At 42.5% G+C, this 23009-nt stretch overlaps 1 protein-coding gene and 2 long non-coding RNA genes across 6 annotated transcripts in view; 1 reads left to right on the forward strand and 2 right to left on the reverse strand.

Annotated features, from left to right (window-relative positions):
- eva1aa (eva-1 homolog A, regulator of programmed cell death a) overlaps window positions 1-23009 on the reverse strand; it is a 282265-nt gene that overhangs the window by 151109 nt on the left and 108147 nt on the right. The window lies entirely within an intron of this gene.
- Window positions 16925-18046, forward strand: LOC144010502 (uncharacterized). The gene is made up of 3 exons (XR_013281237.1): window positions 16925-17002; window positions 17416-17648; window positions 17922-18046. It is a non-coding gene; the product is annotated as an uncharacterized LOC144010502 (long non-coding RNA).
- LOC144010503 (uncharacterized) lies at window positions 18370-19617 on the reverse strand. Its single transcript, XR_013281238.1, has 3 exons — window positions 19272-19617; window positions 18818-18904; window positions 18370-18736 (listed from the first exon to the last, which is right to left on the reverse strand). It is a non-coding gene; the product is annotated as an uncharacterized LOC144010503 (long non-coding RNA).

The raw sequence follows: 23009 nt of genomic DNA on the forward strand, positions 1-23009 counted from the left end.
CCACATGGCTACGGCCTCCTCCCCTCGTCGGGCTCGAGCCCAACTATGTGCCACTCAGGGGCCGTTTTCTGGAGATGGCTGAAAGGGAAATCTGTTGCCACGGTCGGAGTCGCCATTCAGCGGGACGGGGCGGAAGAGAAAAGGAATCGGCCGGGAGGGAATTAAAAGCCGTAAAAACACACATCGACGATGACTTTGATTCATCCTTTTTAAGCCCGTAACCCTCTGAAGGGCGAACGCTTGCGAAGGTAGCCAATGTTGATTTCTCGTCAGGGAACGTTCAAAGTCATAAACGTTGGCCAACCTTTTTTTTTTTGCACTTTGTCTTGTCACAAAGACATTTTGAACATGTTCAAAAGGTAGCGAATGTTGATTTCTCGTCAGGGTTGAATCAAGGTTGCAAATGTTCAAAAGTTAACATTTTTTCTTGTCCACAGAAATGTTTCAACATGCTCAAAGGGTAGCGTTGATCTCTTGTCAGGGTTCTTTCAAGGTCGCAAACGTTCGCCAGCTGTTTGCCAACATTTTTCTTGTTGCAAAGAAATTTTGAACACGTTCAAAAGAGAGCAAATGTTGATTTCTCGTCGGGTTCAGCAGAATATGTTCAAGGTCACAAATGTTCGACAGACGAATGCTAACATCTTAACAGTTTTTCGTCACAAGAGAGAATTTGAGGAGTTGCGACACTTTTTATTGACGCAAGGAAATTCGGAACATGTTTAAAATGTGACAAGTTGCTACATTTTTCTTGTTACAAGGAAATTTTGAACATGTTCAAAACATAGCAAATGATTTCTCGCCAGTTTCTTCAAGGTCTCAGTTTGCCAGATGTTCGTCAACACTGAACTGTTCAAACTTGTTGCCAACATTTAACTCATTCACTGCCAGTCCAGGACAAAAAAAAATCTTCTAATCGTCTAAAACCGTCTATGGCAGTGAATGTGTTAAAGTTGGGTGTCCACATGTTTTGAATATTCTTGGAGACAACACGAAAGTTTTTTTTTTTTTAACTATGTGTAGTAAACGCTGCAATTTACTGTTGTTGCTTTAATACCAAGTTGATGCATAACGAAAAAGCTTTTTTGCACATTGTTTTATTGCGTGTGCAGGAAAAAAATGAATCTTTGACGTCTAAAGCCGTCTATGGCAGTGAATGTGTTAAATTTTTTTTTAGCATGTTCAACATGTCCTTGCAACAACAGTTTTACTTGATACATGTTTAAAAATTTCTTTGTGACAATGAAAACTAGCAAACGTTTGGAACGGTTGTGATGCTGACTTTCTCCTTCCTGCTCAAACCACATTAGCTGACTGTGTCCATGAGCCATTGGCTCCAATGCATCCGGAGGTATGCTCACTACGCAAGACGCAACATCAAGACGGACGACTTTGTTTTGGACTTGAGACAGCTCGAGACTGAGCCTCTCCGCGGGGGAGTGCAACTGGTGGATTACGTAACAGGGGTCTGGTGTCTGCATGTGTGCGGATGCTACACGAGTCTGGTGTCTTTGCAAAGTGCGTGCGCCTCCTCTCACGGGAGCCCTCCCCTCCCTTCGCCATCAGCCTGATGGCTTATCCTACTAGGTTACCGGATGAAAACAAATTCACGGACAATAACATCCCGGGAAAATAAAGGGTGAATAAAAAAAAAAAAAAGGCGCGAGTATTTTCCATGAAGCCAACGGAACCAATAATGGAATAATTGATGGAGTTGCAGCTACTGTATGATAACTTTCACTGTTCCATTGGTGTTTGATAGACGTAACACCACCAGAGGGTTTAAATCCACTCAACCGGCGTTTATCTGCCGGTTAAGTAGAACCACTTGTGGCTAAAATCAAACTGTTTTTTTACTCTCTGGACTTGGAAACGTTATTCTCAAGTGCCTAACATCTCAACAAACATGACAAAAGACATTAGCTGTTTAGCAATATCCTTGTGATCTCGTGAAACTTCACCAATCCTTGACTGGCTACGAAAATATCACAAGGAGAGGTGGCAAATCCAGGTCCAGAAAGTAAAAACCCTGCCATAGTTTGGCTTTAGCCCCTAGTGCTAGCTAGCTACCTCCCTAGCAGGTAATCGAGCATCACGGGTGCTAGCTAGCTTGCTCCCTAGCAGGTAAATGAGTATCACGGGTGCTAGCTAGCTAGCTAGCTCCCTAGCAGGTACACAAGCACCTTGGGTCCTAGCTAGCTCGCTAGCAGGTAAACGAGCACAATGGGTGCTAGCTAGCTCCCTAGCAGGTAAACGAGCACCACGGGTGCTAGCTAGCTAGCCAGGTCCCTAGCAGCTAAACAAGCACCATTGGAGCTAGCTGGCTCACTAGCTTCCTAGCAGGTAAACAAGCACCATGGGAGCTAGCTAAGGAGCTAGCTAACTAGCGCCTGAGGCTCAAGTCACTTTGTGGCAGGGTTGTTATTTTCTGGACCTGGATTTTGCACCTCTAATCACAAGATGCATTTTGTGCTGCTATCATGAAAGTACGTCAGAATCAGTATAAAGTTACTAAGTACCCAGCTGTACCAACATTCCAGTACACTTAGGAAGATCGGACTTGGCGAGGTTACAAGACCACACTTTCGATTCTTCATTTTGAAACGGCCAATGACAATGAAATAGTCTGAAGCAAGAAAATCTTCTCCTTCATTCCGACAAACTCTTTTTTGTTTGAAGTGGGTATAAATAAAAGAGAAGAACTTTGAAGTCCCCTTTAACCAGTGAATCAGAGACATCGCGATTGCAGCGTGCTTGATGTGGTGTCACTTTAGAATTACGTTTCACCAAGAATGGTCACGAGCTGAGCTATGATAGCGCATGAGTGATTGACAACAACAACAACAAAAAACACAAAAATGTAACTATGATGTCAAGTAGGGTGTCGCAAAATATCATCCTATGGGCCACAAATGGCCCCCGGGCCGCAATTTTGAGACCTCTGGTGTACATTTTTTTTTTTTTTCTATCTTATGACCTTATGATGGACGTTTCCCCTCTATCCAGTCTATTTCATAGTGGCAGACATCATAAGTCTGCTCACACACATGCCCGAAACACGCACGGTGTGCTGTCTGAAACGAGGCTCATTTCACAGAATTAAACAAACATATGGCAGTGGCTTTTCCCTGATTAATACCCATTATCCTGCCTGGCCTGGGAGGCTGGTTAGACAGTCCAGACGCACACACTTCTTAATGGGCTTACAAATCTCTTGACTGGCGCACATTAAAGCTGTACAGGAGATAAGGCGGCGTGTTTTTGTTTTGTTTCCTCACTTCCGATGACGACGCTCGAGACCGACGCCTATCGGACACCCGATCTGTATTCAACGTGTTGACCTCCACCATATGGCGCAAACGACGGCTGCCGTACGCGGGCACACAACTGCGTGGGGGTGTGTGTGCGTGTAATGTGCCCAACCTCTGCACAAAGGCATGCCCGTCACCCATTGCCAAGAGATGTGTGTGCGAAGGGGTGGAAGGGGAAGGAGGGTGGTGTCACCATCTGTTGAGGGGTCCGCAGGTGCTCAGACTTGCGTGTGTGAGGGGGCATTTTAGGGAGGGTGGACGACATGGATGTGTGTGGGCAGGGGCATGAGGGTCGGTTCCAGTGCCAAAGCGGCAAAGCGACGCGAGCTTACAGTAATTGCAGCGCACGTATAGTGGACAGGGAGGAGAGAGCGAGCGAGCGAGAGAAAAGGAGGCCTGAGTGTTTGATCAAAGTTGACCAAATCTGAGGACATTTGCATACAGATGGTACTGTAGCGCGAACCCACCCCAACCCCAGCATACCTTTCCCTCGCCTTATTTGTCTTTCTCCGTCTCTCTCTCTCTCTCTCCCTTACACACAAACGTAATAGGGCCGCATTGAAGAATCCATGAATAGCCTTTCAAGAGTGTGCTCCGAGGAAGAAAACGGCCTTGGATGCACAACACAGCGCCTGGAAAGAGAAAGCCCGGCCGGAGGGAGCGCGGGGCAGGAAGGGGAAAAGACGCAGAGATAAAAAAAAAAGAAAAAAAAAGTGATGATTAGGACAGGATTAGTGAAGGGAGAGAACAGCGACAATGGGAAGAAAGAGGCGGAAAAAGCCACTGTGAAGTGCTAATTAAGAAAACAAATCCAGCCAGCGCGGTTTACCTTCGCATATCTATGCTAATGCGAGCCCATTCAGCGGCCGCCCTGACTCAGCCTGTATTGATTGTGAATGAGATTGCCTCGTCCATCTTTAAGCCCCTCTTATGTAAGCTATATTGTCTTTGAAGTCGTTCTCATGCAACGGGGGGCCGGACGACGCGTCTGTCAGCACCTGAAGCTCAAAAACACGAGACAACGTCCAGCGGCCGTCGGCCGCAGGACGACGCGAATAGCAACTAGCTGTTTCATTGATGAAGCGAAAGCAGTTGAAACTTAAGTGGCTCGCAGATAAGTGAGGAGACAGACACGGTGATAAGCCACAACAAAGTGGCTCTTGCCGCCACGAAATGTCAAAGGGAGGATGGAAAGATTTTTCTCTTGGTAAAGCCGCAAAGTCGAGGTTTTATCAAAATACAGGGGGGAAGCAACGAGAATAGCGTTTAAATATAGACCTCCAGACCGAGGCTTGCCGAGACCGGATGGATCCGTGGGACTCATTGTGAATATTGTGCGTCTTCGGAAAGTTGCGCGTCCTCATGGGTTGTCTGCAGGCAATGACAAAAACATAAAATGTGGACATACGCAATGAAAACATTGATTCTGTTTTGAAATCTACAGATTTTTAGTCCTTCTGAAAACGCAGAACAGGGCTGGACTGGCCATCAGGCATGCAGGGGAGATGCCCGACGGGCTGGCGTCTTTTGGGGCTGATGCATTTATTTTGCATCTTTATTTTCCTCCATTTTACCCCAAGAGACCGGTCAACAATTGAGATGGAGCAGCCGAGTAATCCGTTCACAAAATAGGCCAAACATGGACAAGTATGCCAAAAAATGCGAAATCCAAATTGAAGTAGGTTGCATTGTGTTCTAAATCCAAGCAGGTAATCAACATTAGTGCAAAACTGCAAACATGTTCTAGCATTTCGAATGTGCTGCACTGTAAGCTGTAAAAACAGACTCGCGCACATAAAAACGTACATTTGGTGCCAAAATTAACCCATTCATGGCACGTTTGCATTTTTGCGGCACAGCGTAGCATTTTAAGCACAACATATCTGCCATGATTGTAGGGTGCGCGTGCAGCAGGACTCACTATTGTTTGTGGGGGACGGCCTACACGCAGACTTTGGATGGTTGTAGTAACCGCAGAATTTAATTGGTGGGTAGATGAACAAATCAGAATTCAATATAAAATTTCAAGGAATATGGATCGAGTTTAGAGCATTTTTTGTTTGGGTCTACCGGCTTTACAATGGCAGTGGTGATTATAAAAATGGAACAACTTCCTGGAGTAGATACTGTTTGAACTTGACTGTTGGCTAGACTAACGTGATATTTTTTTTTAAAGAAATTGAAAACAATAAAACGCACTTTCATCATACAAAGGCTCAAATTATCCATAGGCTGAAATTACTCCAATTTAAAGCGATAAAGCAACCCAGTCAATTCCAGCCTCCAGTTTCCGCCACCACTAAACTGTGCTTTCTGCCTTACGGGTGGCCTCCAAGATAAAAACCTCCACATAAACAAAGCGATTTCTTGTAAATATTATGATTCACGCTTCCAGAGAGCCTCATTAAGAAAGTGGTCATATTGACAGTGACACACTCGCTCGTATGAGTTCATCGGAGCACTCGTCTTGTTCAGATTATCTGAAGGTTTTTGTGGAAGTGTGGCAGCTCTCGAGTGTGTTTATTTGGAGTAATCACTGACTGCTTCTGTGTATGTGTGTACAAGTATCAAGGTTGAGTCATGAGTGCTGTTCCAGAGGAAACGCATAACAAATGGTCCAATAAACTCAAAGCAAATGAGACTAAACTAAAGCGTCCTTTGTATGCGTACGAGCGGCGCGGCGAGATGGATGACCGTCTTGAAAACGTCACCTCGGGCTTGAGCAGATCTGGACTCCCCATGTGGTTCATGATACCAATCAATGGGTTTGCGGTTCTATTTGATTTTTTTAAGATGGCTATTATGAGCAAAAAAAAAAAAAAAAGATTAGAAAGCGGAAAAATGCGGCAGAGCATGTATATTGTTTGTGGATATGATTGTTCTTGACAATCTGCTATGTAATACTATACTGACAAAATGTAAAAAAAAAAAAAACGGATATAAAATTTTTTTTTAAATTAAATTAAAAAAATTAAATATAAATGGAATATATATATATATATATATATATATATATATATATATATATATATATATATATATATATATATATCTAGTAAAAAATAAAGTACAAATAAAAATTAAAAATGAGATTCAAAAAGTAAATGGAAAATTAAATGTTGAAATAAATACAAAAATACGTAAATAGAATAAAAATAAAAATAATAAAAATGCTTTATTCTTACATTTATTTATTTCATGCTGCAGATGCTCTTTTAGATCGAAATGTTATTCAAATGAGGGGGCGGTCCTAAGGTTGTTTTTTTTACCTCCTTTTTTATTTTTGGATTTTTTACTTTTATTTATGAATATATATACATAGGTTTTTTTTTTATTTCCATTTATATATATATATATATATTTTGTATTTAATTGTTGAATTATTTTTTTATTTCTGTTTTTATTTACACTTTTATTCATTCATTTATTGTGAGAATACTGAAAGCATCCCAACGTGTTATTCGGATTTTTATTCTCCTCACTTTTTTGCCAAAAAAAGAACTCCCACATAATACTTCCGATTTACACCGTTCAAATTTCAACTTGCTTTAAAATTTTACGCATTCTGGGATATATATCGTCTGAGTCCACATTACTTACAGTATTTGCTAAATCTAACGTTTAATATCAACTTTTCCCCATTCATTTTCAATGGGACTTTTTCTAAGTCCCACTTTCCACGCCCACTTCTATACATACAACTGATCCTCATTACCAGCTCTGTGATACTGCTCAGTTCTTTTTATTCATTTATCTTTTAACTTCAATTAAAACTTTGCAATTTTCACATAATTTATCTTTCAATTTACTTCATAAGCATTCAGCTTTCAGCATTCCCACACAATTTCTCCAGAAATTGCACTTAGTCTAGTTTAGTAAGTCATTTATTTATTTTTAATTTTGCCAGTTTTGGTCCTCCATGATCTACAAGCCCCCGTGTGATGCTCCGCTGCTTTAACGCTCATTTAGTTCCGCTTGGGAGTTTGATCACTCGGACAGGCTTGACCATTGACCTGACCCTCCAAGAGATAGGATCAGATTAAAACTAAACCCACTAAAACACATCTTCAAGTGATATTTTACGCACTCAAGAAGCAAGGGTGAATAAATTGTGTAAGCTCCAGGGCTCAACGCAATCCTATTTGGGATGGTAGCTGACCTTTGAAATAATCTAGCGCAGGGTCAAACGGTCGCCGTAGACTCGGAACAGAGAACTGTGCAAACTCTAAGCTGAAGTTAAAAATCATAACGAGAAGCCCCTCAGAACCTCGATCGAGAAGCATACATGTCAGGCAAGTATTGTTATATCAACATGAGGTGTGCAGGTTAGTCCAACAATGAAATGAAAACATCTGGAGCTAAAAACAAGATTAAAGATTGTACTATAGATGATTATTGCAGCAATTGTAATGTAAACTTTACTAACGTTGGCTATCTAGATCCATGATAATACACTTTCAAAAGAATAATAGAAATGAATTACATTCTAAACAAGCACCACTTAGGGTCTTAATAGTCCGTAACATCTGGATAAGGACTCATCGTTATATTCCAGAAAGACGGCAAATTGCCAAAAATCCCAAAGATGAATAAGTGAAAACACGGGGGTAAAAGAGCGTATGAAGAAAGGTCCGCGACCTCACTTCCCGACAGTTATCTGTCACTTTGATGGCGGGCCGAGGACGGGCCAGGACGGCAGAATCCTCAGCGGGCGCCTGGCTGACACATGTGGGACAGAGCCCAGTGCAAATCGGGTTAATGAATCGGAGAGCGGGGGCGAGCGGCGGGGTTGCTCGCCTTTCAATACCCCCCCGTCACTATCAGTTGGCGCGGCGCTCATCTGCAGGGACAGGCGGGTCAGTAGGTAGCGAGTGTCGACATTCAAAAAAAATGGGAAGACAATGCATGCGAGTTGAAGAAGTGCTCTGATGTGTCCATTTTTTTGAAGGTTATTACGTGGCAAGAAAATCAAAAGAAAGACAATTAACAAAATGTAGTGTGGGTGGTGGTATGCATGGTGAGCAGGGAGCGGTAGTGGGGGGTCTTGCCAATACATGTAAGTGCATTGTGGTACCTTAGTTGCTTCTGTTCTAAATGTTGTCCCCCGCAAGACAAAGCAGTTTTAATGGACCCTCACAACCCTGGCTATGTTGGGGTACTGGCACAGAAAACTCTAAAATGTTTTTGACTGGGTGAATGTGTGCACAAAGTTTCACGAGTTTTCGCCGAGATTTAGACCCTCATAGATGTTTGCAAACAGTAACAAAAAGTGTGGGGGAAAAAAAAAAGATTTCAGTAACTTTTAATCTTAAACATCAACATAGATAAAACACCCAAAGTTTGATTGACATCCAATAAAAGCCCCAAAATGGCGGCCATTTACGTATAAAATAGAGTCAAAATGGCGGTCTTCGTTAGGTTTAGCCTATGGCTACAAAAGACTTTTGTAGGTCCTCGCCGATTGTATATGTCTCCAAAATGCACTGGGAAGGTTTTGTTAAAAATTTGTAGGGGGCGCTATTGAGCCATTTATTCAAAATTGCACAATAAAGCTCTAAAATATTCTAGCCTGGTCTGATGTGTGTGCAAATTTTTTTTGACGTTTTCAGCCACAATTTAGACTCTCAAAAACAGCATTATTTTTTTGAACACCGCATTGCCACGGCAACAGCATCCGACAAAATAAAAAGCTTTCAAAGTCTATTTGTATTTTTTTTTTAAATGTATAAAAGCACAATTAATGGAAAATATATTTAGCACAAGGTCATGCTATTGAATTATTTTGTTTGTGACTTTGAAAGCATCTTGACTGTTTGCTGTCATTTACATTTTGTGTTGATCTTTTTTTTTTATGTTCATCAGGCGCCGATATCACAAGTTTTGCTTCTTTCTGTCCCCTTTCATTTCTTTTTTTTCTTTAAAAAAAATGAAGTAAATTTTGAATTGAATTGAAAGTTTAAAGACGATTGAATACATTCTCTGGGAGGAGTTTGTTAAGATATGATCACTATAAAAGGCGACAAATTCCAAAAGTAACTCAAAATGGCGGAATTCCTCCCAATTTTTGAGGAGGAAAGTGAAAAATACAACTAACTGATAATTCCTTGCAAAAACAATTGGGACCTCACAGCGGTCCACTCTCAGGCTTTACCAAAAAAAAAAAAAAAAAAAATCTTGAAACTTAAAGTACTACTTACTATATTTCATGCCTTGATATATTTATCCTGTTTAATGCCATCTTCTCTAGCCGGCGTAAATTTATGAATCTGTGATCCATGACCGCTCAATTACAGGCCCGTCTGCCCGCTGTCAATTCCCTGTGATGGATCAGGACGTTCCAGACTCGACCACCAGTCTTCATTTTAATAACATTACTGCTTTTCAGCTTCATAGACTCGACACAGATGCAAATGTCTGCGTCTTATTAGATTTATAAGAAACACGTCTATGCCCGCCTCACCCGTCAGTGCCGCCGAGATGCGATTGGGCCGATGAACGACGAGTGAGTGGACTGACCTGCAGCCCCTACATGTTCATATTTCGCCCGATGTAAGCGGATAAGTCAAAAAAAAATTAGCATGTTTAATGGCAGGCTTATGCCCATCTCTCGTGTTTGACAGCTGTTGAGTCAGACGACGCCATTGTTGAAAATATGAGTCAGTGCACACTAATCTAATCAGCCAAAACCTCGGTCAGGGATTAAGTCCGTTTTTCGGACATCCATCAGCCAACTCGCGGGATTACACACAACGTTAATTATGGATGAATTCGATTTGGGGGGGGACAATGGCTCGATGGCTTGGAAGAATAAGGTAATAGTGTTCACAGGCAAGGAGGCTGAAGGACTCAAGAAAGGCTCAATGCTGGTTTAGATCAACTCAGGCGTGACACTGATTACTTTAATTGGCAGGAGTGGAGGACATCATTGAATCCTATGGAAACCTCATTCGTCACATGCACTTTTGATAACATCAACTGGTGGATGCAACACTCAAATCCCAATTTGGTTTTGCCATTAAACTTTTAAAAATTTTAGTGCGGAATTGACAGCATTTTCCATTGGTCAACACTACATCCTTGTAGGACACCAAAAAATCACAAACACGGTGCGGAGTGGCTCAGTGGCAGAATGGTCGTCTCTCAACCAGATGTGACAAATCCAGGTCCAGAATGTAAAAAACCTGCCACAGTTTGGCTTTAGCCTCTGATGCTAGCTAGCTAGCTAGCGCCCTAGCAGATAAACGAACACCTTGGGAGCTAGCTATGGAGCTAGCTAGCTATGGAGCTAGCTAGCTAGCACTCGGGGCTAAAACCAAACTGTGACAGGGTTTTACTTTCTGGACCTGGATTTGCCACCACCGCTTCCAACCCAGAGGTTGTGGGTTCGATCCCATGCCTTTGTGATCACGTCGAAATATCCTTGAGCAAGATACTAAACCCCCAGAAGTCGAATGTAAAGCGCCTTGAGGACCTTTCGGACACATTACAGCTTAGGTCAATCACATCACATCATTTGCAACATTGACATCCGAAAGAAGGGTTGACGGGTAGAAGCCGAGGCATATTTACCTCAAGATTAACCAACAAATAGCCAGCATTTCTAGAAGTTCTTTAGCCAAGATGCTGCTAGTTGATGCTACTATGCTGGCTACTATTCACACCTTTCCATTTGCAAATGTGGATAATACCTGAAACGGCTGCTGGTGGGGGTGGCAGGGGGCGGGGTGGGGTTAAACTGTAATGCAGATTCCCCTCTTTTGTGGCTTACTTGGCTGGGTGTGGCACAAAGAGTTGTACAAACAGGGATGTTGGGAGAAGATGAGTGACCACTTCTGGTGCAAATTTCCACATCCCCAGAAACAGCCTATTGCTACCGCCCTCACTTCAGCTAGCACTATAAAAAGGGTGCCTCCAAGCTTCACTCGGTAGAAGGCTTGATGTTGTAGCACAGAGAAGAGCGAATACAAGTGAAGCAAAGATGCCGAAATTGAACAAATTTGAGAAGGCTTTGGAGACGATAAAGAGTGAAGTTGACCCTATCAGCTCCGATGCAGATAGATAGCAGAGCAGGATTTTTCGAGTAAGATTTCCTAAACATCCCATTTTCTTTGCTACATTATGATGTTGTTTATCAGAAAAGAAGATGTTTCAGGAAAAGATGAAAGCAATCCTACAGTACATCAATACAAAAAGAGGCATGCTTGAGATGTTATAATCCAAATGATATTTTTGCATCGATTCTAACCTCGGTTAAGGTTTTCACTGCACACATTTTGATACTGCATTCATTGCTCATATCTCACATTTATGATCACACTAGGTGAGGAGGAGGAGGAAATGGAAATGGAGGAGGAGGATGAGGAGGATAAGGAGAACACTGCGCTGCCACCACGAAAGAAAGGCCGATTGGAGATGAACCCTGGGGCCGAACATCAGACGAAAGAAGGCACAGTGTGGCATGAGCAGCAGCTGGGGAGGCCTTTCCTTCACAGGCACATTGAATGTTACTCGGCGGATGGGCAGCCAGCTGTTTCGGTCCGACCAAGAGCAACGACCCGTCTACAGAGTTTCCTCTGTTTTATCACTCTTGACATGCTCCGCTCCATTCAGCATTGGACCGTTAAGCACGGCCTGAGAACAGAATTGAAATGGTTTTTGTCTGTCCCTGAGCTGATGGCATTCATTGCCATCATCTACTTGTTAGCAAGGTTCCATCGCTGCGCGACTCTTGGTCTGAGAAACTGGGAAACCCTCTGATCATGAAGATTATGACCCGAAACCGATTCCAGGACATCATGAGACACCTGCGCTTCGATGATAAGGAGAACCGCGCTGAACGATTTGAGACCAACAGGTTTGCCGCAATCTCTGCTGTTTGGAGGTCCTTTGTCGCAAACTACATTTCGTCGTATAATCCAGGCAGGCACATCACTGTAGACAAACAGCTGCTCCCAACAAAGACTTGCTGCCATTTCTTGGAGTACATTCCAAGAAAACCAGACAAGTATGGGATTAAGTTCTGGGTGGCATGTGACCTGAAGACAAAATATGTTTGCAACATCATCCCCCATCTTGGGAAAGACTCCAGCCGTCCGCCGGGGGTGACAGTGGGAGAACACGTGGTGATGAAGCTGATGGAGCCGTTTCTGGACAAAGGGAGAACGGTAACAACAAATAATTTCTTCACGTCTCTGGCACTCGCCAAACAACTTCGCGGACGGAAGACCACGCTCCTTGGCACAATGAATAAAGCTCACCGGGAGTTGCCCAAAGCAGCCAAGGAGTGTTTGGACCTTCCGCAATACAGCACTCAGGTGTTTTTTTTATACCTGGTGCCTCGCTGACAGTGTACGTACCAAGGCCTAAGATCCTCGTCTACATCCTTAGCAGCATGCATGACGTTGTGGAGATTGGCAACACAGTAAAGAAGAAGCCAAATACAGTGACAGACTACAATACAAGAAAATGCGGCGTTGATGTGATGAACCAGATGGTGCGGAAATACACGGTGCGCGCAGGAGCACGGCGCTGGCCTGTTGCTGTGTTTTACAACATGCTGGACATTGCTGCGCTGAATACTCACATCCTGTACCAAGCATGCACCGGCGTGAAGGAGAGCCTATTGTAACTGTTAAGTGAATTGTGTTGATCTGTACTTGCGACACGAGCAATAAAAATAAATGACTCCGTTCCATGTATTGCCCCAAAAATATCTGAAATCTCTCGACAAGGTATTTAAGTAGTAATGCAAGTATTTGCCGATCACATCAAAGGAGTTCATTGTGACGTAAAGCGATTTACAAATCAAATCTAGTAAATGTAACCACTGAGCGAGACATCCTGCCCTGTCAAAGCACATCACAGGTGGCTCTATCACCGGAAGCTAAAACAAGTTGGCGGTTAGGACAGCTGCATCAATAAGCCAACACCCACTCAAAATCCAATAGAACGGGAAGATTTACTGCATGAGGCATCTTGCGCACACATTCACCCTTTTGTTCTTCAGCGCTTGTCGTTTAAATCGCCGCAGTGATTAATTTATGTCGCCGGGATATTCCCTTCCGTCTTTGTCGCACAAGCAACACACGCGGACACGGTGAAGGGAGGGGGGGCAGCAGCGGGGCATGCCATTGATGCTCGGATGCGGCTTCATCCATCACTGATAATGGCCGAGGACAGCTGTGTGTTCAGTCTCTCGCCATCGTACCGCAAGCACCAGGCAAACCGATAGACGGGAGGAGGGGTGTATTTGGTCTACCCCTATCTCCGAATCTGCAGTACTGTCCGGCAACCCTCTACCAACAAACCCCCCCACTGAAAACACCCGCCTGGGGCCAGACCCAGATGGCATGTCGGTGCTATTTCTGCTGCCAGTCATTAACGGCCATGTAAATAACTAGCGGTGATACACACAGAAAACAACAACACGCAAACATCCTCGTGGCAATGTTACGCATGATTTTCTACGCATACTCTCGTTTTCACACAGCCACGCTAAACTCGGGTGAGCTGTTTAGACTGGAGTTAATGAAGAGATAACAGCTGATGTGATTAGCTTCCGCATGATGGCACTCAGTCTGTGTACATGAGTGGAAGTGGGCTCCAGCTGACAACGTTGTCCTTGAACTACCTTATTTAACTAGGTCGGCAAATTGAAATGTCATAGCGGGAGGACAGATTGGTCCCCTCAAACGGCCCACGTTTCTAGACTTGATACACCTCTGGTGTTGTGAATGTAGCATTTTGGAATGCCCGGTAGGAAGCCAGTGTCAGAAGCAAGCATGATAGTAGCAGTCCCTAATCAAGCAAAAAATATTTCTGAAAGATGTTTTATTGTAAAATATTAGTGTCTCTGTCACGATATATACAAGTAAAAATCAACCAATCAAAGGACTTTACGACAAGCAAACCAGCCGCTTGCTTTTGGAGGTAAAATTACTCCGCTTTGGTGTTTGAAAGTAAAGTTGCACTAAACAATCTTAAGTGATGTCACATTACTACCTCATGGGAGCCAAACATCTTCCACTAAATTGTTATGAACGGTTAAATTTGTCTTGGTGCATGTTAGCTTCACTAGCTAGTAGCTAGCTTAGCTTAACATAGCTTTCTGCCTATGTCTCTTAAGATGTCGCAAAGTGACATGAAAGGTAGAAAGAAAGAAAGGTAGAAAGGTAGAAAGGTAGAAAGAAAGAAAGGTAGAAAGGTAGAAAGAAAGAAAAAGAAAGAAAAAGAAAACGATCAATAATCTCTACCTCAAACTGTTTCTGACAACTTGACGAGAGAAGACCGTATGTGTCATTTTAAGGACAGTATGACTCATTTAAGGTATTGTAAACCACTCAGTCATCTAAACAGTACATTGAGGTCAGCTCCGGTAAATCTCCACAGATGGCAAGCTTATGTTATTCAATTAGCAGGTGATGGGGTTGCCCGGAACCCGATCTCCAACAAAACAGCAGCCCTGCACACTCCCTTCAATAAAAGACACCTGTCAGAAACAAGAGCCCCTTTTTTTCCGACCGTCTGTAGAAATTCACTCTCCTCGTCTCATCCTCGTTTAAGACCTGGGCACTTCAAAGCTAACGCGGTACAATGGCAGCAAGCAGGTTGCCTTCAAAAGAACAGCACAAGTTACGGCGGGGTGGCGGCGGTCCGAGAAGAATAGCCCTGTAAATCATAATGGGGAGAGAAATATAAAAGACGAGGCGGAGAGAGACGCAGTTCACCTGTTCTGTGTAACACAATCACTTAACGATCCTCAAGGCCAATTGTAAAAGGGGAGCGCTCCCGGTGCTCGCACCCTCGCTTTGTGCACCGCTGAAGATCATCTTCCCTCTCTCTCTTTCTCTCTCTACCTACTCAAAAAAAAACAAAAAAAAACTGACCTTCTCTGTGTTCTTACACATACAAACCCATCAAAATGACCCTTACTCCTCACAGGTTAAGATCAGTGTCCATCGCGTTTAGAGTATCAGCCGCTGATTTGAATGAAAATTAGCCAATAGAGGAAGAAGAAAGTAGCTTTTTTTTTTTTTTGTTTACACTGCCTCTGATGTTAACGTGGTGTATGGCACAGAAAATACATTTCAATAAGTATGTTTCATTGTTAGACCCTAAAATGTATCTCGAGCATCTACTTGACTGAATGCAGCCAGGAAAGCGCTAGCGTTAGCATAGACAGTAGATGAACAAAAACTATGCAGTGTAAAGTAGGAGGATTTATAAAAGATTTGGTGTTTGGCTTGGTGCTACGTCTGGCTTTAAGGTAAGTAAGATTTCGCCCAACTGCTGAACAAAATGCAACCAACTTTAATGTGGAGGTACTGATACGCATCGGCGCTTAACTCATCGTCTGAAGTGACCAAGTTCAGAAATGAGCTAAACATGCGACTGTACGTTGTCGCTGCCCATCGTCATATCCCGCTAGTAGGAATCGGGCTTGAAATGTTTTGTCTTTTATGATGCGACATCTACCGTTCCCAGATTAAGTCCGTAATGATCATAGAAAGTGGACACGCATGTAGGCAAAGCGCTAATACGACTAGAGATTTTATTTATAACGTACTAAAACAACTTAAAAACAGAAAGTAGTCCATAACATATCCAAATTCTGCCCTTAAAACTGTGAAAACCAAGCCCCCATTGAATGCTTCCCTCTGAATGAGACAGGCTAACAAATAAAAACAAGGGAGGGGAGCAAGGGTCATTTATATTTACTACTCGGCATGTGGCTGCTAAGAGACACGTTTTGGTCAATTGGAGACTGAGGGAATTAAGCAAAAGCTACGTGAAAATGTAGTACAACAATATACCAAGATATGTGCCTATTTTGGCAATATCGTCCAATGTTACAATGATAATTACGAAATCTTTGAGAATATTTATGGCAATATTTATGAGACGGACTCCTTAAAGCTCTGGATGACCAGGTAATAGAAATACCTCTTGGAACTTGATTTATGAAACAGTTGTGAAGCTAAATTCTTATGGGGCTCTGCAAATAACCAGGTGTTTCTTTCTAAGGGGCCATTTAGCGACTTTTTAACCAAAACAGGTGCGGTTTGGGCCATATAAAGCTTCTTCATCACGATAGACCTGTTTAGAAGGCAATTGCTTACAATCCTGAGGAAAAAAAAAAAATTGGTATGTGAGCTGGAAAAACAACTTCGACTGGAATGGCTGTTTGTCCATTATTTTAGTCCGGTGTCCAGTTCACAAAGATGTCCAACCTGAATTGTCCGCGTTGGGTCATCCAACTGTTCTGGATTCAGAATGCTGCTCACGAAGCTTGTTGTCGATTAGCTTAATCTTCACTCCATCTGGCACTACAGTTGAACTACGTCCTGTTTTTCCAAACATCTCTTTTGCATATAACTCGTTATATAGGCCTCAAGATGAACCGTTAGCAATGAGGCTATAGGTCGCTTGCACATGTCGTCACTTCCGCCTCGGATTTCTCGTAGTCGCCATGCTGGGTGGCCTCCATTTACGTAGCGATTCGGTCTAACACGTATCTATCACGTTTGTTGTCTGCGTTTAAAATGGTACATTGTTGCTGCATCGTTGGCTGTTCGAACAAAGCCAAGGGGGAAAATGGTCGGTCTTTTTTCCGAATTCCTGGAGACAGAGGAGTGCGGACTCCGGAGGGAAGTCGTTACTTTGGGCTCGTGTGTGCAGCGATCACTTTGTGAGCGGTAAGCTTGTTTACCTTTATTTAATGCATGAGGATTAATAACGTTTCGACCGCCCATATATGGGCAAGTTGCTTATGTTTTGGATTCATGAGCAAGCAAGTTCGGTAGTACAAGCTGGCTAGCGGACGTTAGCCGAAAGCTAACATCGAACATTTTCACCCAAGTAGTGCCAGTGCAAAGTGTTTACTGCTGAAATTGGATTGATTAGTCTTGGGGTTTTAATGCCGATAACATGTTTTTTGGTGGCAAAATGTAAACTTGGAAAAAAAAGAGACAGAAGGGGCTGATGCAAGAAAACAGACCCCCGGTAGCCTACACATCATGCTAAAGAACTTATTCATGGCCACCCTACTGCGGCAAAATAACCAGTCTTTCCATATTTTATTTGTTTATATATTTGTTTATTTTAACAGGTCGCCCTGCGCCCGTTTTTCTGTCCAATCATCCCGACTGGGCTCCAACATTAAAGTTGGGTCCCAAGTTACAACATCTATGTCTCAGCCCAGTCGGTGCCAAGATATGAACGTGCACAGGAGAGACAAGCAAAGAAAAGACGACTCGAAGTGGCAGAGAGTTTGTTGCAGTTATGCAGCCAGATGGCTCCAGTAACCTGTACCCTCAAGTACTGCTGACATCATTGACTCTGGTATGCCACTCAGAATTCATTACATGATATATTGTATGCATGAGTGAATGTATGTGTGTGTTTGTGTGTGTACACGCACCTAATATTTTAGAGACATTTGGAAGTGTTTATAGAAATAAGTATTTGCCTGTAGCAATGTTCATACATTAAAAAATGCAACAAAATGTGTACATTTCTTTTACACTGACAAAAAAACTATACTACTTTACTATATTAAACCTATTACTGGTACCGTATTTTTTTGTGATTTTTTTAATTAATTTTTTTCTTTAGGGATCTCATGCCACACCGACTTGATTGCCAATGACATGATGGTAACGAAGGCGAGCATCAAAGCATTGGAGGAGGACAACATGCGACTGTTTGTTTGGCGCTAATAAAGGCAGCGTTTATACAAATTCTATTGTTGGGTTTGTTTACAAAGCTATACATAAGACAAATGACAGGATTTGACTCAATGTGCAATATGGTCCCTCTTAAAGTAATGGCATAAATCTCTATTATTTCTAAAAGCACAAAAAATGAAGTGAATAATGATTAGATGTAGTAATTTCAGGGATAAAATTGAACTGTTAATTAATGTAGTTTATTTTAGCACAGGTGCCTACCATCCTGAGATGACGGTATGATGTAATGTTGATGGGGTACACAATGACTTTCATTATGCTATGTACAGAGGAAAAAGTTGCTCTCTTTTAAATTTGTTTAATGTAAGTTTTCCCAATAATCCTTGTTTCACACTTGTCACAAAACCACTGTCCTTTTGGCAGTCTAGATTGGCACACTTCAAGTGATATCATTTGATTTTACAATCTGCTGCAGCACAAAAAACTACTTTATTCCGCATCTTTGAAGTACATGAGCAAGTGGTAGGTGACAGCGGCTGAGCAGGAACACTGGAAGTCCACTGCTGATCTAGTAAATGCTCTCCCGAGCAGTTCAGGTAAGGAGGGGACTTTGGGGGAAAAAAAAACACTGGCTTTTCCAGCTGGCCAAAACGAGCGATCTGGGTGGACTCGCTCGATCACACTTTGTCCACACCACAAAGTCGCAGAAGTCCGTCCAGTTAAACTCATCTGTGCCTGAATCTGAAAATATTACAAACATTGTAATGAAAATATGAAACATAGAATTAAATAAGAAACTACAAAAAGTAAAGCCATACATACCTGGTAATACTATTGGTGTTGTCGTGACAAGTGATGGGAATTGTTGCCATCTGGCACCAGACAGAAATTGGGTGTTGTGACAGCCTCCTTAACCGTGAGATCATAAGAAAAGCTGTCAGTATGCTCAGTAGTTACCATGAACACGTTTTATTGTACTGGAAACTGAAACTAAAAATACGTCCTCTGAGAGTGGTTAACCTTAACCATTTAGAATAAGTTGATTAAGTAACATGTAACTAGTGAAAGGGTAGCATTAAATTTAATTAAGCCACGGGGAGGCTGTGCAGTTACTTTTTATTCTTATACGCTCTGCCATATTTGCCTGTTATAAAATGATTAGAAAAACCACATCAGGTAAACCCAGCTGTGCATGTAAACACAATGATAACAGGAAGCCTGAGAACAAATCAACATTTATGTGTGCAGAATTACCAACACCATGTGGTTTACTTACGTGCAACAGCAACCGTTTCTTCTGATGCGATGTTAAAGTTTACACTCTGTATCCACCCGCTTACAAAATAATTGTAAGCCTCCAGGGATTTGTTGGCGTGTTATGGAGCATGTTGTCAACACGAGGTAGGGAAAGATGTCCAGAGAAGTCACATTTGGCCAGCAAGCTTTCTCCGTCAAAAAAAAAAATCACCCTTGGTCAGGACGTAATTAGGATCAATCCCGCCACACAGAGACACCTTCTGCCTGTATCGTTGTTTTTGATCTTTCGGTAAATCGTGAAAATACTGCGAAAATTACATCAGGTTGATAAGCTCTACCGTGTAACTCGCGAGTGTACCTTGTGAACCGGCGGCCACCCAATATGGCGCCCGAAGGAAAAACTCCCATGATGCATTACGATGTGCAAGCGACCTATAGATGAAGACTGCCTCGGGAGCTTCCTTACAAAGCTCTTATCTATGCATCTCATGCATACATGCCAACTTTTAGTCTGTTGAGCAGTGTTCAGCCCAGGTGTTGTGTTCAGAGAGCTATGTTGTCCATCCAGTCTACCACAGGGATTGCTCTGTGTGTCTAGTACCTGACCTCTGACCTGGCCCATAGGTAAGCTTAGCTTTTGGACACCATTAACCCTTTTCTATAGATAGCATTTTTTTCCCCATTGAAGTACCCCCCCCCACTGCTATCTCTTCTCGCTCCCTCAGCTCTCTTGCCTCCCCGCCCCCAACCCGAAATCCTCACCCTCAGAAAAACCAGGGTATGTGACGGTCTAAATGCCCCCTATTGTTGCGAGAATGGACCTTTTGTCCGCACCCCCTTGCATTTGCTGACTACGGACATCCAGTGAGCCGACTTGTTGAGAGGGCTGGAAACAGAGGGTGAGCTAAGCCATGCCGTACACCCCCAACTTCAAAACACACGCACAAAAAATGGTGAAAGAATTTCTAGATTCTGGGATTGTTAAAATTGTGCCCCTTTTTCCATTACACGCCCCGCAACCTATAATGACACTTTCCGAGTTTGACTGTGGTCACTTTCAGAAATAAAAACAAAGACATTTCCACACAGGGTCACCATTGGATAACTGACCAAATTATGGACTCTGGCGGGGGATCATTGGTTAATAATGGGGCCAACATACTGTACGTTTTCAGGTCACAAACCGCGTACATTTAACAGCGACGAAAGACCACGTTGTCACGCCCAAAAAGCATGTCTCCGTTACTGGTGTTCTCACTGTTCTTCATTTGATTGTTTTATATTCATGGCCTAAAAGTACATTTTTATACAAACATTAACTCATTTGCTCCCAATAACGTATAAATACGTTTTTTTTTAATGTTCTAAGTGTCCCAAAGACGTATTTATATGTTTTTTTGTTTGTTTTTTTCATGCTAGAGCATTGTTGGTATCTCACTGGCTGCAAAACTGCAATGTTTGAGGCTGCATGTCTAGAAAGGACAAAAATAACCACACATGCTAACAATAGCTTCAGTATTATACTCCGCAGTCTCCATTTTGCTGCAGTGGCAATTTTTTTTTTTACTGTCTTCATTCAGTCTCCTCTTGAATAAAATGTATCCCCTTCCTGCTTGTGGTTGGTAGCATGTCTCATTGTGAGGGAAGCCTTCAGCATATTGTGGTTTTTGCAGCTTCCCGTATAGTATTTTGTGGAGAACGGACTGCCCCAAACCAAGTTGAGTCACTTTCACTCTGACACCCAAGACTAAAATGCTGTTCTTAGAAGAACAGTTATAAAAGGGTCTATTTATGTATGAAACAATAATAGGCTGGTTCACAAAGTTGAAACACAATTCCTCGACTTGAAATGCATTAAACACGGAGGCAGATTATGCAAGTACGTCCAATATGGCTTAATCACAGTGAAGACGTGCCCATTTGAAAAACAAGCAGTTGAGTGATTGTCTTCAATACAAGGTGAAAGGTTACACACGTGAGAGCCTTTCAGTCGACTGAGCGCTGTGGGAAAGAGATGGATGCATCTCCAATGATGACCATATTAATCAAAATCAGCTCACACAGCAGTTTGCCGAGCGGTAATGAATCTTTCCAACACCACTTTTAATAGACTTCCATTAACGTGCTTTTAAAACTGCGCTTTGAAAACGTGCCTCAATGCCGAGCGCGCATTAGTGCTGAACACTATTTACTGGCCATCCTTTAAACATGTCCCTTTAAAATCTAATCTGCTAATGTATCCGCACAACAAGGCTATGCCAGCCCATATAGCTTTAATTGTCGCATCCACTGTTTAACAAGAGTCAGATGCCCACTCGTGATTCTTTTACATAAAAAAAAAAGCTGCAGGCCAACACCTAATACCCGCCGCTGTCACAATGCTGCCGTCCCACCACCCATGTTCATAAAACACAGCGCCCCCCCCCCCCCCCCCCCCCGCCCTCGTGCGCACTCCCTGCGCTCCTTTCACTTTGATTTGGCTAATTGAGTTTCCTGCTGAATGTTGTAAAGAAAGCGCATATGCACATAGCCCAGAGCAAGTCAAATTCCCACTGTGGTCGTTTTTTGAGAACAAGAGGCCATGAGAGACAATAGACGGGCTCGTTCAATTTCTGAGGGTCCAATTTACATGCTAGTGCTAGCTACTAAAGCCTGCTAACATTGGTGACACCTCTCGCAAGAAATGCTTATGCTGCAAATGACCCCAAATTTTTCAGGTTACGTGTTATTAAATTGCTCGTGTTAAATGTAGCACCATCATTTCCACGTTAAAATATTTTTGTACTGTAGAGTCTACAATTTTCAGTAAAATTTAGACATGATCATTGTTACATGATGCTAGCTTCACGTTAGCTTCCCACGACAACGACCAGAATCTTCCCCCGCTGGCTCTTCCCTTCCGCTGTTTACGGCGATTTTGAGATCGTGCATAGTAGAAAACGTTAAAATATTTTTTCCCCTTAGGCAATATCTGTGCACCTCTGGATTATTTTGCTTCTTAAAAACCAAATACAGATTCCGATAAGGGCCCCGATTCCGACCATGTGATCGGAACATCCCTGGTTAGATGGCATGTTGACGATCTATGATGTTTGCAGTTTTGAGCAACTATGTACAAGAAGAAACACGTGACAACTGGGAGAAATTGTTGCATTACTTCCCAGCACTGATACCACTAGAACTTTCAATACATAATGCCCCCACTACCCCACCAAAAAACAATGACAAATCATTTTAAAGGAAAGACCTATATATCAAAATATAGCATTATTTATTTAAAAAAAAAATGCATGAGATTAATAGCAATTTTCTATTCTTCAAATGTCTAATTTCTAGTTCCTGATTGTAAAAAGGCCACAACAGGGCTGCTGATACCTTGAAATAAGGCTTGGTATCAGCCTGGTATCGGTATCGGTACTCACCCATCCATACTTTTAATCAATTATTCTCTGATTTATTTTTTATTTTTGGTAATACTAATAGGGATCCTGCTCTTCACTTTTGATGACATTTTTCCTCTCAAGAATGGAAATGAGATGAGAATCGGAGTTTACTGTCACGTCACAAGTAAAGAGCAGAAAAATTCATTTTTCAACCAAAGAACATAAAAAGACAATAACATCTAACCGGTGGGAGGAGTGACTCAAGAAACTCCCTGTGGTTATAAATGTCAAGTTGTCTATGAAATTATTGTCGAAATGTAATTTTTGGGACACCTGATCGTTACCACATAAGCCGCAGCATTAATGACAACTAA

This window comes from Festucalex cinctus, chromosome 21 (assembly GCF_051991245.1).
Source record: "Festucalex cinctus isolate MCC-2025b chromosome 21, RoL_Fcin_1.0, whole genome shotgun sequence".
Classification (NCBI taxonomy): domain Eukaryota; kingdom Metazoa; phylum Chordata; class Actinopteri; order Syngnathiformes; family Syngnathidae; genus Festucalex; species Festucalex cinctus.